Here is a 9,585-nt window from a genome sequence, read left to right on the forward strand (position 1 = left end):
ATGATATTCCTAATTGGATTCTGGACGACTCTAGTCGTTTCACTCTCAAATTGACTAGGACTTTTTTCTTGGATCTAGGAGTTCCCTATGGTTAGGGTAAACTCATTTGGTTTTCATATATTCCTCCTTCCAAAACTCTAGTACTTTGAAAAGCTTTTCATGGGTGACTTCCAACAGATCAACACATTCAGCATAGAGGTTTGCATATACGTTCTATGTGTATGCTTTGTGAAAAGTAGGAAGAATTTATTCAACATTTATTTTTTAAATGTCCCAATGCTTTGCATATTTGGAATTGGGTTCGACAACTTTTTCTTAATTCTAATTTCTCTAATGTGAATGATCTTCTCTTTTTTATTAAGAATGATGATAGTCCTTTGGTTATTTTGATTAAGCTTGCTGTGATAACTTTTTCTATTTGAATGATATGGCGTATGAGGAATTATGCTAGATTTCAGGTTAAAATTGATGTTTTTAGAGCTATTTCGATAATTAAAGATCTCACTTGTCTAGTGAGAAATTCGTCTAAAATTTCTATTCGAAATGATATGTTTGATTTCAATGTGCTTATGTTTTTTTTTATATTAATACTCGTAGTGGTAATGTTATACATCCTCTTCTTGTTAGATGCGAGTTTCCTTCACCAGGTTGAGTTAAAATTAACACTGATAATGTTGTTAGGGGTTCTCTTGATCTTGCTACTTGTGGAGGTATTTTTCATGGGAGTATGAGGGAGTTTATTGGTGGTTTTTCTGTTTTCCTTGACGTTCAAACTGCTTGGTTGCTGACTTTTATGGAGTTGTACACGCTATTGAAGAAACTCAAAAGATGAGTCTTACTAATTTATGGTTTGAATGTGATTTTGCCTTGGTTTATGTTGCATTTACTGCTAGAACTAATGTTCCTTGGATGCTTTGTAATAGGTGGAACTCTTGGCATAATTACTGTGAGATAATCAGATTTAGGGTTTCTCATGTTTTTCGTGAAGGGAATGCCTGTGCTGATAAACTTACTAACTTAGGATTTATCAATAGAGAACAATTTCATTGGTATAATTAATATGTTTCTATCTAGTTTTTTTCTTAGAGTTATTTATTAATAGGTATAGACTACACATGTATCATTTTTGTTAATATATGGATTTTGGTCTAATCTCCCTATATTTACTTGTATTTTATTTTATTTTTAATAATACTTTTTTCATGTGGTGACAAATAATTATTGTTACTTGAAGTGTTACATAGTTGAGATATCAAATTTCATAATGAAGCCTAAAGTGAAAGTTTTTATATATATAAAAAAAACATAACACATAATTAGTTTATGAAAATTGATTTTGGGTCAATATGATAGGTTTAATTTAAAATAAAATTATAATTGGAGTATTTATATTGTTGATAAGATAAAATGAAATAATTGGAGTATTAATTGTATAATATTTGTAAGATACGTTACGTTTTAGATAAACTATGTAACGTGATCTTTATTTATTTCAATACTATTACATATTCTTGAATAAAAATTACATTGTGTCTATTATTCGAGCTTGGAAAATGAACTGTGAATAGTACTTTCTTTTTGGCACTTCATTTCATATTTTTCTGAATTCAGTAACCAAAGCCAATGTCAATATCTTTGCTTTGTGTCAATGTCAAATCCAGTTCAGTAACTCTCATGCACCATCAACTTTTTAAAGTTTGACATGCAATTTTATGTTTTAAATTTGTTAGATAATTTTTTTTTCTTATTAATCGGCATTGGTTAGATAAATTTGATTTATGAAATAAGTGATTTTTTCTGTCACATATAGTTTGTAAAAGTTCATAAATAAACAAACACGTCTTTAAATCTAAATAATAAAAATTGAAAAAATATTAATTTAAAGAAAATTTTTTTTTTTTTGTTTTCTATACTAAATTAAAATTATGAAACTTATTATTTTTGAATTAAATTTTTTCTTTCATCCATTATAGATGAGATATTGGAATTTAAGAAGCTGATAAGCAAACATGCTGAATATACCCATCCCTATTCACCACCCTACCCTAAACTATCATCATCCTTCACACTGTTTGCAAACACTTTGAAGCAAACACAACAAGGTTGTCACATCACATTTCACTTCTTATATGGTAAAGAAAAAAATTATTACATGGTCACGTGAATCTATTGTCGGAAAACAAATGTTCATCATAAATATAGATTGATGATCAATTAAGTTGTCATAGAAGTTGTTATAGAAATTGTACAAACTTGATGAAAATCTTGTTTTTAAGGTAAGTAATTAAATTAAAGTAACGTGGGTACATTTTTTTTCATCTTCAAAACAATTCCTCTCTCTACATTTTTATTTGATTTGTAACATTTGAATTTAAAATTGATCTAAATAAAAAATTGATTGTCATTTAAATAAAATAATGATTACAATAGTGTGTTGAGAAACACATTTAAAAGGTAATAATTCATCAAAATGATGTAGTTGCAGTGGGAGGAAACAGATGTTATGTGATAAGTGTGATAAGAGTTTGTGTATGATACCTTATTTTTCATTTTTCCTTTTAAGTTCGACATGTCCTCTCTTTAAAAAGCATTAGCTACATTGAATGAATGATGTGTGAGATTTGTAAAGAAGAGTTGTGCATTTAATATGTATACGTAACTCATGTGATTAATGTTGTCAAATTTCATTTAATTATTTTCCTTGTTAAGCTTGGATTCACCAACCCAATCAATTTCTGTCCCCTGTTTATTTTGACAAAATCCAAACACATCACTACCATTCTAGAGCATCTTGATAATATGATCATAGTGATAGAATCTAGCTATGTGAAAGGACTCAATAAATAATGAAATTAGTTTATAATAGTTATATATTCCCTCAATAATAATGGTCCTTGGTTCTTGTTTGGTGTGGTGTTTTAGTGAGTGATTACTCATTAGGTAATAGTTAAGATGTGCCTAACATAATCTTAAGGAAGATTATGAAGAAATTTCTCTCTCTTCATCCCTTTATGCAAAAAATTTCAGTTGTCTCATAGCTAGATTCTAATGGGGTCCCCAACTATGACATCTTAACCAAAATTAATGGACCATTTTTTTCACTCTTTTGCACGTAACACTAACTACCAAAAACACAAGTCACAAATATTTGCCAAGGAAACTTCTCTCTTCCTTAACAAGAAATTACTTTAGATATATATATATACCTAATCCGCGACTAATATTTTGAGTAGGTGCCATTTGACAATGTTTGGTTTCAACTTTGTCCATAGTAAAAGCTACATAATCAAGTATTGCATCATAATGACGGAACAAATAGCATTGGTTTATCACCAAACATAAGCTTAATCATCATGTTTATGTTAATGTCATGTACTTTTTAGGCTAAAAAAATTGTATTTTAACTATTAGAAAATTAATAAATAAAAAAATTTTAGAGAAAAAAATAATTAATTAAATTAAATATCATTTTAAGATAAAAAATATTTGTATTTAAATTAACTTTTATTATTGATAAATAGTTTTTAATTTAGTACTTAATTAACTACTAACTAAAGTTTTAGCCATTAATTATTTAGATTCTAAAGTTGGTAGCTAAAACCTTAATAACTAATTAAATACCAATTTAAAAACTATTTAACAATGATATAAATTAATTTACATAACAACAATTTTTATAATCTCTAAAATAATATCTAATTTATTTAACATTACAACTAATTACTTGTAATCTTTAACATTTATTTTTATTTAATAATTTTCTTTTAATATATTAACATTAATTGTCCCACTATTACACCCACACTACAGTAAAATCATGAAATAGAAATCATTTTTTTTAGAGACAAAAAATAATTAGTTGCTATAATGACTAAATTAGAGACCATTTTAGAGACTAAACAAATTTTGGTTTCTAAATCAATTTTTATCATTGTTAAATGATTTCTAAATTGGTGTCTAGTTAGCAATCAAAGTTTTTGGTACTAATTATTTAAATTCTAAATTTGGTAGAAAAACATTGGTTGCTAGTTAGACATCAATTTAGAAACCATTTAACAATAATAGAAACTAATTTAGTCACTATAGCAATTAATTATTTTTTCTGTAAAAATTAGTTTCTATTTCATGATTTTTTTTTACCAATCAAAAGTGAATTAATGAATATCTTTTTGTATACTTCTTTGCACGTAACACTAAGTAGCATAAAATATGTGACAAATACACAATTTCACTCTTCTCTAACAAAATATTACATTAGAGTTGTACCTAATCCTTGACTAAAATAATAGCTAGATAATGAACTTTTGCATCATTATATATAGTGATTGGGGTTGACACCAAAGCTTAATTTATCATTATATTTTTGTCCTACCACCCAATTTTCTTATCCATTATCTTGTAGAACAAAAAGACTAATTTAGATTATCACTTTGACGAATTTTGGTGCACATAGTAAGAATTGAATACGAATTATTTATTGCATAGATCATCCTTAAAACGTGGGTTCAAAATGCCTAATTATTACTTTAAATCATTAAATTTATTGTATTTATAATATAATTTTTCACAAATATTTATAGAAATGAAAAATAACAGTTGATCTTCATTTAGTAGAATTACCTTTTTTTTCATGCATCTCAACTTTTACCTTTTTGAAAATTTGTTTATAAAATTTATACTTAATTAAGATTTAAATTTATTATATTTCATTTCAATATTTATTAAAAACTATTTTTTTATTGAGCAAAACCTCTGTATATTTCAACTGAGTCCCTAATATTTCAATTTATCGTTAATTAGGGTGACGTGACTATTAGTTTATATTGTTATTTAGTTGTTTTCAAACAGAAAATAAAAAAATAATATAATTAATTTTTAAGTCTTTTATAAATTTGAATATTTTAAATGGAGTTTCTACTAAAAGTTTTTTTTTTCTAAACTTGAACAACAATAAAAACATATATCTAAAATCTTAATCATCTATAAAAAGATGACATTGTTTATTTTTTTAAATTAAATAGTAAAATAAAAATCAAACCAATCAAGTGGAGACACAAAATAATGTTATTTAATAAAGATAATGAAGGTTCTAAAATTTTACTTTTCTTATTAAGACTACAACATTAAATGGTAAGATCATCTTAATTAATAGTGGAAACTCAATTAAAAATATAAAATTTTTGGGCAATCAATAGAACAAATTATTTTAATATAAAAATTCAATTAAAAAAAATCTAAATTTATTAGAAACTTAAAACTTAATTATATTATATTTTTATTTTGATGTGGTGATTGACGATGTAAGGTAACAACAATAACCATATCAAAAACTTTGAAAGGTTTTTGGGTGATGGATGATTTGTCTTACCCTAATTTTCCGTTTCTACTTTTGAACATTGTAAGGTCCCCCACTCTACACTCTACAGCAGCAAACTCTATCCTTTGTAAATAACTATTTCCTCTACAAGAACACAAGTACATCTACCATCATCTATTAATGGAAAACAAATTTAACAGCAATGAATAATAATTAAAGGTTCATTGTACTGCTCCAAATCCAACGGTAGAGAGTGGCCACTAAAAGCTTGTTGTTCATGCAATGTACCCCACTTCTTATTGACATGAAACGTATTGAGTTGTATGTACAATTATGTTGTTTATGTTCATCTGAGTCCCGTACACTTATCTTCTCTCAATTTATCATTCAGAAACCAATTTGCAGAAGGAGAGATCAAAAAATTGAAGTGTCATACATAGGTATAAAAATTAATGTTGGACACATGATTGCATGTATATCACATCTCATCTAGAATTGGATATATAGAATCTACATTAATCTATATCTTCAAAACATAGTATATCTTCAAAAAATAGGTTTCATATCCTATTCTTTGTTGTCAGCCTTTTAATATAATGGATTGAAAACACAGTGATGGAAAGCTATTTTTGTTTCTGTAATAGTTACACTGTGTTTGTCACCAAATTGGCACCTATAGTTTGAAAGTATGAATGAACAGGAGTAATGATTCTAGGGAGAAAGTTGTAGTTATAAGATGTATCTAACTTTTTGATGGTGGACTTTGGAATAGTTATGGAAGCAGAAGAGATCTACTGGTTCAGGGGACGCTAGAACAGTACCTTACCTCGTCCTGAATGAATATCTGACTTTTGTGGCTGTGAATTGTAGTCAACCATGGCATTCACTTTGCCAGCAAAAGGTAGGCCACATCACTCCATTTGAGGGAGAACAGAAAAGCTTTATACCTATACACATATCCATCCTTGGCCCAAAGGTCCCATACTTGTACAATTGATTGGGACTTTCAACCCAAAAACTTTGTTTCAAACAGTAACCCTCTATTTTGTGGACATGGAGCAATCATTGTAGCAAATGTCTAATTATCAATGTGAAAAGATTGCTTTATGTGCTAAAAAGGTGCAATATGAATGCATTTGGTGATGCTTTGAAGTAACATAATCTTGTATTAGTGGTGTAAGAGTGTTCGCATCACTCTCTTCCCTACACTCTTTTCAATATATATACTTTCTGTTTTTATTAAAAACTATAAACCATTAGTTAGACTCATTGCTGAAATAATATTAAGAAGTAATATATCTATAAAATTATGTGATTTTGGATCAAATTCAGTCATTAATAAATAGTGTTAAAATTATGTGAGAGATTGCTTTTTACTACCTTTTATTGTTTGTATTTTAAACAAACTAACCACCGATTTTTCTTTCATGTATAAATAAACCAAAGAAAAAAAAATCAGGATGGTTGGAGATCCCACATCGACTAGAGATTAGAGAATTTCATTGTATATAAGTGAGTGCAAACCTCACCCCTATGAGGCGATTTTATGGGGTTGAGTTAGGCTTAAAGTTCACTTCGTAATATGGTATCAAAGTCATTTAAAGTCTATCATATAATATATGTTGTCTCATGCACGCGCTTCAAGGTTTAGACATGTCTTCCTCGAGTTCATTTGGGTGTTCAGGTGGGTGTGCCTCAAGTTCTTTCGGGAGACTTCGGTTGTGGCAGGCGAAGGTAATGGGTTTGGGACTGGTTCTTGTCGGGTGGATGCTCCAGGTAGAGTCGCGAATTTGGCCACCGAGCATGTGGAGAGTGATCCACCCCCTAGGCTTGGGTATGATTGGGTAGATTTTAGGGTTGTTAGAAAGTATGACTTTAAACAAAGGGGGTGAATGTTTTAAAGAGGGTTTTCGCAAATTTTTAAGTCTAGAATGAAATCACTTCGAGAAATACTTGAATCAGAATTCAGTTTGCCAAAACACAAAGCAAATAAGCACAATACCAGAAAAACAATCGGTTGTTTATACCAGTTCACAAATATAAAAACTGAATTTAAAGAGATTAAGGATAGAGAGAATGCACACAGAGATTTTTACTGGTTCACTCTCAACCCAAAGCTACATCCAGTCTTCCCAGAAACCACTCGGGAATCCACTAAGCAATCAACCCTAGATCACTTACAACACAACCAAAGAAGTGACCTTGATCCCCTCAAGACACACACTTTCTTTGGTTCTACACAACACCACTAAGAATGTTGATCTTGATCCCCTCAAGAACACACAACACTTCTCAGCTATACACACAAAGTATCTTTCAAAGTACAAAGGATTACACTTGTTACAAAACAAATCTGAAATCAATACAAGATGAAAATCCTATCTCACACTCTTTGATCAATGCAATCTCTAAGCAATCTCAATCTTTCAAAAGCTCAATCTGTTGAAAAACTCAAATTTGTTTTTCTGTATTAAAGCAAAGTTGTTTGTTGCATAATCTTAACAAACTTTTAGTTGCATTTAAAGATTGGTCAAAGCATTAAAAACTGGAGCATAAACAGTTGTAAAATCATTTAATGCTTAGTCAAAGCACAAAACAGTTTTTTGTTATGGTCCCAAAACAAACAATCGGTTGTTTCCACGATTCAATCGGTTGTTTTGGTTTGACAACAAGTCAACCATCAAAAACAGTTTTCAACCTTTCTCAAAACACCTAAGTATAAAACAATCGGTTGTTTCGACAAAACAACAGGTTGTTTTTCACTTAGTTTGAAAACACTTTTCAATTAAAAGGTTTGAGAGTGCTTATGCTTTGGATTCAATCAAGAGTGAATATATACAATTAATCTACCCCAGATCCTATCTAAAGACAGCTCAACAACATCAAGCACATCCTACCTTTCATCAACCTTCAAAGGGTTTGGATTCTTCAAAGCTTGAACACACTTGATTCAACAATCTCCCCCTATTTGATGAAGACAAATCCCTGGTTGCTTGTGTTGAATCTGATTGAATTTGAAGTAGTTCCTGCAAGACAAAGTTTTAAGCAAAGCACAATACTTCTGATATAGGGTTAGAATTAAAACAGTATATCAGAGCAGCAGTATATCAGAGTAGGATTAAAAACCAGTAGAAATATAAGGCTTACTTAAACATCCATACACATTATAGAGTTTTGCAGAAATAAAGGATAACGAAAACAACACACAGCATAAATCTCCCCCTATTTGTCTTCACAAATAGACAAAAAGAAGAGATAAAAAGATAATTGTTTCAGATAATACAGAATTAAAGAGCAGAAGCAGAAATACTGATACAAGCCTTAAAAACAATCGGTTGTTCCGTTACATCAACCGATTGTTTTTCCTTCTTTAGTCATCTTTGTCATATTGTAGATAAAAAAATCTGATTCTGAACAACTTCTATCTGTTCATCCAATGTCATGAAGCGTGCATCCATGCTGTTGAACCTGTTATCAATGCTCTGGAAGTTTCTTACACACAAATCATGAAGATTTCTTTGATTCTCCGCAAATCCATCAAGCCTATTGACCATGTATCTTTCAAAAGAAGACATGGATGTCATTTCATCTCCCTCTCCCTGATTCCCTGCACTAGTTCCAACATCTTGATTTGTTTCAAGTTGCTCTTCATGGTGAAAATCCATGTCAGTAGCATGCTCTTCTTCATCAAGATCATGAACAGCACTTGATGAGGCACCATGGTCACCATCTTTGCTCACCCATTTGCCACCTATTTTGGTGAATCCCATCTTGCTAAGAGAGCCATTGTTCATCTCTTGAGTTGACTTAACCAACTCAGATGACTCATCTTCCAGATTCACTTCAAAATACAGCAAAAATTTAGAAATCAAAACAACATATGGATAGTGATAATCACTTAACCTCATGGCTTTTTGCATGTGTTCCTTGATGATGTGGATCCAATTGATTATGATTTTCTTCATAATGCAGTAGATGTACACTAGGTCCTCTTCTGTAAGAACAAAATGATTGCTCCCCCTTGGAGTAAGAATCCAAGTCACAATAAGGGCTAGCAACCTTTCATCAAGCTTTAGGTCTCCAACCGAACAAGTCCTCACTTGGGCATTTTGATTCTTCAAGCAACTCTTGTAGTATTGGACTTTGTTGAAATCCTCCACTACTCCCAGATTACCCTTGTTGATTCTTAGGCCAGCATACTTCAGACCCGCAATTGCAGTCCACACATCATAGGTGATTTTCATATCTACACCCTTCACATGAGAGAT

Source organism: Phaseolus vulgaris, chromosome 10 (assembly GCF_000499845.2).
Source record: "Phaseolus vulgaris cultivar G19833 chromosome 10, P. vulgaris v2.0, whole genome shotgun sequence".
NCBI classification, from domain to species: domain Eukaryota; kingdom Viridiplantae; phylum Streptophyta; class Magnoliopsida; order Fabales; family Fabaceae; genus Phaseolus; species Phaseolus vulgaris.